General features: G+C 39.8%; 2 non-coding genes and 1 pseudogene across 2 annotated transcripts; all 3 read left to right on the forward strand.

The window, feature by feature from the left end:
- Nucleotides 1-747: 747 nt before the first annotated feature.
- On the forward strand, nt 748-4,162 carry LOC139378600 (ankyrin repeat domain-containing protein 16-like; annotated as a pseudogene).
- Nucleotides 1,085-1,172, forward strand: trnay-gua (transfer RNA tyrosine (anticodon GUA)). Its single transcript is given in 2 exon segments — nt 1,085-1,121; nt 1,137-1,172. It is a non-coding gene; the product is annotated as a tRNA-Tyr (tRNA).
- Nucleotides 1,697-1,784, forward strand: trnay-gua (transfer RNA tyrosine (anticodon GUA)). The gene is given in 2 exon segments: nt 1,697-1,733; nt 1,749-1,784. It is a non-coding gene; the product is annotated as a tRNA-Tyr (tRNA).
- Nucleotides 4,163-7,338: the final 3,176 nt, after the last annotated feature.

Raw genomic sequence — 7,338 nt, forward strand, 5'->3', positions numbered from 1 at the left:
GATAATTACAGAGATTGCATTACACTCCACAATAACAACTGTGTTTCCTAAATTATTTCTCATAGGATGCATGTTTTAAAAATATATATTTTACCTTTACATGTTTTAGCCTATTGTAAAAAGAAAAGTAGATCTATAAGCCTACAACTGAATAACTTTACTATATACGCCTATATAATTTGAAGAAGTTATTATTTACAAAGTCTAAATCAATAAAATGTAATAAACCCAACCTATGCATTATCATTCAATATAAGTTATTTTGAGAGTAATGACTATCAAAAACTACAAGCCCCAGTGCACAATTCTGCTACAGCCTACTGGACGATCAGAGTATTACCTAATTTCTTGCTGAACATGCTACAAGCTGTTTTAACCCATAGCCTATGGTAGAACAGTGTTGTGCATTTATTTTACGTATTAATGTCCGGTATTAAGTTCAGATTTTCTATCTTTGGTGTTTTTAACGTAGCGTAGAACTCAATTGAAATATGTAGGCTTTTGGTCGACCAACAATTTAACCAACTTGTCACCATGCAATCTCTAGCTTCTGATCAGATACAGCATCAAGCTATTTTAGCAGTTTAAACTGTGTCAAATAGTGAACTTTATATGTTCAATGGATGATGAGAAGACATTGACATATTTAATCAAGCTTACCCAGAATGGCGAATTGTGCACGCTTAAAAAAATAACTTGGTGGCAACATTGTTGCACAATTTGTCAACAAAAAACTTTTCGGGTGATACATTGTTGCATTATGCTGCCCGTCATGGCCACTTGGACATGCAATTTTAGTAAAGGAGATTGGGATGGACATAGAGCTGTACAATACCGACAACAAAAGAGCTCTGCATATGAAGCTGCGTCCATGGGACAGGGGTGTTTGAGGTATCTGCTCACTGAAATAGCCAAAGTAGACTGCTTAAAAAAGGCTGATTGGTGAGACATACATCAACACGCATGCCATGTGCAAACATTAAGACAACATTATTCCTTATATATATATTTTTTTTAATAGATTTTCGAGTCTATTAGGATAACATGTATTGAAAACCACGTTTTTTCCAAAGTGATTTAACCCCCTTCGATAGCTCAGTTGGTAGAGCGGAGGACTGTAGAGGCTAAATGCTGAAATCCTTAGGTCGCTGGTTCAAATCCGGCTCGAAGGAAACCTTTTTTTGTCGTCATATGCATAAACGCTGAATCGCAAACTCTCCTTAAACAATGCAGTACAGTATCAATTAAGAATCAAATGCCATGTCCAAAAATAACAAAAAGAAGAGACAAAAGTTATAAAACTCGTTGTGAGATATACACTATATAATAAACAAAGTGAGAAGTAACTTGGTTTAGCAGCTTAAGTATATAGTAATAATAAATAGTAACAGTTAAGTATATAGTAACAATAAATAGTAACAGCAGTGGTGACCTTGTGTGTGTGTGTGTGTTTGTCATAAATAACAAATAAGTTGTTCTAAGATTCAATTAAAGTTCTGTTTTCAATTTATCATATTTATGAATTGAATGACCAGAGTCATATTCAATAGAGGGCAAATGGAAGCAAACGGTCGAAACGGGGAAGGACCACCAGAATTTGTTGAATAAGAGAGGCTTCTTTTTTTTGCTACTAAACGTTTTGCTACCTTGTTTCCGAACGAATTACAGGCCTGCTTTTTCTTAAAGTTTTCGTGTCCCTTCGATAGCTCAGTTGGTAGAGCGGAGGACTGTAGAGGCTGACTGCTGAGATCCTTAGGTCGCTGGTTCAAATCCGGCTCGAAGGAATTATTTTAATAGTTCCATGTAATATCACCGTGCCTGCATTGTATACTATTATCAACACATAACTAACTAATCATTAAATACTGCACAAAATTGGCGTGGGAGGGTGAGTCAAAAAAAAATATATATATTTATTGTATTGCACAATAAAAACAATTATGTGCAAATGATCCACCATTGTAGCCCACCTCTACTTTCAGGACCCCTCTGATGATGGCCTGCACCCGGAGGAATCTGGGTATGATCCAGGAACTACTGTCCCATGAGGCTGCCCATATGCTGAAGAACAAGGACGGCTGGAACTCCTTCCACATCACCTGCAGGAAGGGAGACCCAGCGGTCATACAGCACCTCCTACTGGCCAACCCAGAAGTCTGGAGGACAGAGAGTAAAACGCTGAGGACTCCTCTGCACACTGCAGGTAATCTCTGTGCTAACAAATCAGACATGTAATCTCTGTGCTAACAAATCAGACATGTCACAGGTCTAAACATATTCCCAGGTATTTTGAACAATATGCATAAAATATCATTTTTTTTCTGGTTCATTACCCCTTCTCTGTCTATTCTCTGTTCCTACAGCAATGCACGGCTGTGAAGAAGTGGTCAGCATCTTGGTACAGAGGTGTGTTTGTCTATGTTTGTGTGTGTGTGAGAGGAGGTATGAATTAGGATATGTCTCAGAGGATTTGCGTACTTGTGAGAAGTCATGTTCGAGTGTCAGTGTTGAGGCTCTGTGTGTTTTTTTTATTTTATTTCACCTTTATTTAACCAGGTAGGCTAGTTGAGAACAAGTTCTCATTTGCAACTGCGACCTGGCCAAGATAAGGCATAGCAGTGTGAACAGACAACACAAAGTTACACATGGAGTAAACAATTAACAAGTCAATAACACAGTAGAAAAAAGGGGAGTCTATATATACATTGTGTGCAAAAGGCATGAGAAGGTAGGCAAATAATTACAATTATGCAGATTAACACTGGAGTGATAAATGATCAGATGGTTATGTACAGGTAGAGATATTGGTGTGCAAAAGAGCAGAAAAATAAATAAATAAAAACAGTATGGGGATGAGGTAGGTGAAAATGGGTGGGCTATTTACCAATAGACTATGTACAGCTGCAGCGATCGGTTAACTGCTCAGATAGCAGATGTTTGAAGTTGGTGAGGGAGATAAAAGTCTCCAACTTCAGCGATTTTTGCAATTCGTTCCAGTCACAGGCAGCAGAGAACTGGAACGAAAGGCGGCCAAATGAGGTGTTGGCTTTAGGGATGATCAGTGAGATACACCTGCTGGAGCGCGTGCTACGGATGGGTGTTGCCATCGTAACCAGTGAACTGAGATAAGGCGGAGCTTTACCTAGCATGAACTTGTAGATGACCTGGAGCCAGTGGGTCTGGCGACGAATATGTAGCGAGGGCCAGCCGACTAGAGCATACAAGTCGCAGTGGTGGGTGGTATAAGGTGCTTTAGTGACAAAACGGATGGCACTGTGATAAACTGCATCCAGTTTGCTGAGTAGAGTGTTGGAAGCAATTTTGTAGATGACATCGCCAAAGTCGAGGATCGGTAGGATAGTCAGTTTTACTAGGGTAAGTTGGCGGCGTGAGTGAAGGAGGCTTTGTTGCGGAATAGAAACCCGACTCTTGATTTGATTGTTAATGTGATCATGTGTAAGTGTGTGTGGGTGTAGTGCTAACTGACCCTCACTTCTCTGTTTGCAGGTGTGGTTATGTTCCGGATGGCAGGGACAGCTGTGGGGTCACTCTCTTTATGGACGCAGTGATGAACGGACACATATCTGTTGCCAAACTACTGCTGGAGAAGCATCAGGTATACTGGAGACTCTGGGGGAAAATAACATTTCCATCTATCAAAACATATCTGAGATAAATCAACTAGTCTGTATCTCACTTAATTCCACCATAGTCCCCTTGGGAAAATTAATCCACCTCAACCACTCCAGTACCCCTGGACATTGGATAAGATACTGACCAGTATATACTTGCATTCTCGTGTGTCACACAGGCCTCTCCGACTGCAGCAGACATCCCGGGGGCCCAGTCGGTGCACCATGTTGCTGTCACAGCCCAAGAGGAGGCGCTACAGTTCCTAGTGAGGGATCTCGGAGTGGATGTGAACCAGACAGCCACTGACATGCAGCTCACTTCCCTGCACTACGCTGCCAAGGTTAGCTCAATTCTGTAAACGTCTGTTATCAGGCCTATGCTGTACATAAAGGCAAATTGTGTGCATAATATTATATCATGCCTGATATTTTATATTTTCAGGAGGGCCACACAGGCACAATCAAAGCACTCCTCACATTAGGAGCAGGTACTGAACAGGTACTGTAGAGAAGTGGTTCCCAAACTGTGGGGTGAGGGGTCGGCAGGGGGGGCACATGCTCCCCCCCCCCCCCCCCCCCCCAAAAAGGTATATTATTATTATTTTTAAACATTTTTAAAGGAGCTCAATCTGGCTTTAAACTGAAAGTTGTAATAGTAGAATGAACAAGATGTAATTTCGAAATTGGGTAGTGCATCATCAGTTCCTCTTGTCATGTTAGTCTTCGCATACCTTAGAGAGCTATTTATAACTTGTCAGAAATGTTCAGATCAACTAGCCCATGTCAGCTCATGTTTTTTTATTTAGTTTTTTTAGCCCATAGATATTTTTCTTATTCTTATTATTCACTGAAATATCACATGAATACATATTAGACATGAGAAAATGTATAGAATTGCAAGAAAATTAGCTTTAAGGCTGCTAAGTTTTCTTTGCGCCCCTTGACAACATGTGTAGAATTGCACGAAATAAGCTTTAAACCTGCCAAATTCTCTATACCAACAAGAGGGGTGTGAACAGTTTGTATCATAAACAGTGCTTGTGTCCACAGAAATAGACATGGCGTGTGCACACAGGGGAGGCGCGGGATGTTTCCCAATGCTGGAAGAGTGAAAAAGTTAGGGAACCCCAGCTGTAGCTAAATGCTATATAATCATACATTATGATAATTGCACTTTGCTTGTAGCAATACACTTTAATCAAAACAACTGCTTGGAGGCCAAATCTGAATTTGTGCAACAAGAAAAACAGGAAATGTAAGTTGACATAATACTGAGAACAGGATGTGTTCTAATTACATAACTTCTGTCTAGCGTATGCAAGTAGTTCTGGCACTAGATCCAATTCTCAAACCACAAACCAATCAAAACACTCTGTAGTCACAGGTACAGTTGATCTTGAATGCAGGTCATTGAATCCTGTCCTCGGGCACCCTGTGTTAGGGGTAATCACAGGTCCAGAAATTTGGCCCCGTTCCAAAATGCATCTGGGGCTTTCCCACCCAATCCGATATGCATAAAGTAATTTTCAAAAAACCTGTTCAGATCAGAGAGTAGAAAGAGAGAGAGAGAGAAAGAAACTTCAGACTGGGCGCTGCCAGCTCCATCAATAAAAGAGTGATATTGGCGAAATGATCCACAGTTAGGCCCTACGTGTCCTTAAAAAGTGCCTATAACAAATTACAAAAAAACTATTTGTTGTGTTTCGATGGGTAGCATATTCAAAACTTAATAGCCTATTTTTTTTAAATTGGTTTTTACCGTCCTCAAAAATTAACTGTCCACCTCACCGTTTAGCTGTTGGAGATTTGAGCGCTAAATGTGTCAGGGCATTGCATGCATACAGGCCTAGATGTCCACTGTATGATATTATGAAAAGATATATACAGGAAGAAAAGCTTGGGCCTAGCCCAAGAGAGAAAGATAGAGGTATGCTGTCGCCATGTTCCAAACACTGACATGCATTTCTTTATACTCGTCAGATGGAACTTCATTTGGCAAAAAAACAACACTTGTGTCATATTTAAAGAACTGGTTTAAACCTTTACAAACGTTTTGAACAGACTAGGCCTATATTGTAGCAACTACCCATCAAATGACAGCAATAGGCTAAAGCTATTTATTTTACAACAGGCCTACTTTTAACCTATATTGAACTAAATACGGAGTACAAAGTTTAAAAAGACAGTTAACTTAATTTAGCCAACAAAAATGTCTCAACATAATGAAACAAAACACTTTTTGCATATTTGAAGAACTGGTTTAGATTATTTTACAGGCCTACAAAAATAATGATATACAATAATATTAATAATTCTAAAACAAATGATAATTAATACGAAATAAATAAATACAAGTTTAAAAATTGCATCAAACCTGAATAGCGAATTGCACTCAGTCCATTTAGCCAAGCCAACTTTCTTCTCATCTTTCTCCACTACAATATTAAAACTTGTCCCTTGTTCCTGTTGTTGCCTTCTTTTCACTATACTATTTCTCCTCTAACTTTCATTTTACTTTAATGAAAAAGGCCTCCATCTTAGCAATCAACAGTAGCCTAGTCCAAGGCTCCTTTCACTCCTTTCGCGCATGTGAGGGGAGCAGCCGTAATCAGTTTCAGCTGGAACCTAAACTACAAGCTCGTTCAGTTTTCATCACCTCACACACATTAAATTAACAGAGGACGGATCTAGTCAGTAAATCAATTTAAATTGCACATATCTGAGACCTGTGGAAATTATATCAGATCCGACCCAGATCGGAGACAAAAATGTGGGTCCTGACAGACCCAAAATTCAGAGGTCCAACCCAGGACCCAAATTTTTGTCTCAGATCTTGGTCAGATCTCGGAATTTTGGGTCTGTTGGACCCGTGAAGACCTCTACCCTGTGTGTGCACTGTGCAGATCTCTGCGCCAGCAAGTATCTGACATTGATTAATGAATCTACTGCCTGTATCTCTCTGTGAGTCCCCAGCTCTTCATATGGCGTGTACAGGACAGCATGCAGAAGCCGTCAGGACACTCCTACAGCTGGGGCTAGTAGACGTGGTGGATGCCTCGGGCACTACTGCTCAACAGCTTGCCAAAAAACCAGACGTGCTCAGAGTGTTTGAATGTGATTTGACATCAACTACTGTCTGAATGGAGAATCAATAAATGATAGACATTAATGGTATTCTGGATGGCAGAATAATAACTTTATATAATTTCTTTATGTGTGGATTTTGTTGATGGGGATGAAACCAATACAGTGCCTTCAGAAAGTATTCACACTCTTTTACTTTTTCCACATTTTGTAGTGTTAAAACGTGAGATTAAAATGATTGATCATTGCTAGACAGCCATTTTCAAGTCTTGCCATAGATTTCCATGCTGTTTTCTGTCAAAACTGTAACAAGGCCACTCAGGAACATTAAATGTTGTCTTGGTAAGCAACTCCAGTGTATATTTGGCCTTGTGTGTTAGGTTATTGTCCAGCTGAAAGGTGAATTTGTCTCCAAGTGTCTGTTGGAAAGCAGACTGGACCAGGTTTTTTCCTGTGCTTAGCTCTATTCCGTTTATTTTAACATGATGCAACCACCACCATGCTTGAAAATATGAAGAGTGGTAGTAAGTGATATGTTGTGTTGGATTTTCCCCAAACATAACACTTTGTTATTCAGGACAAAAAGTGAATTACTTTTGTTGTGGAAATTCTTTACAGGGAC

Source organism: Oncorhynchus clarkii, chromosome 21, assembly GCF_045791955.1.
Source record: "Oncorhynchus clarkii lewisi isolate Uvic-CL-2024 chromosome 21, UVic_Ocla_1.0, whole genome shotgun sequence".
NCBI lineage: Eukaryota > Metazoa > Chordata > Actinopteri > Salmoniformes > Salmonidae > Oncorhynchus > Oncorhynchus clarkii.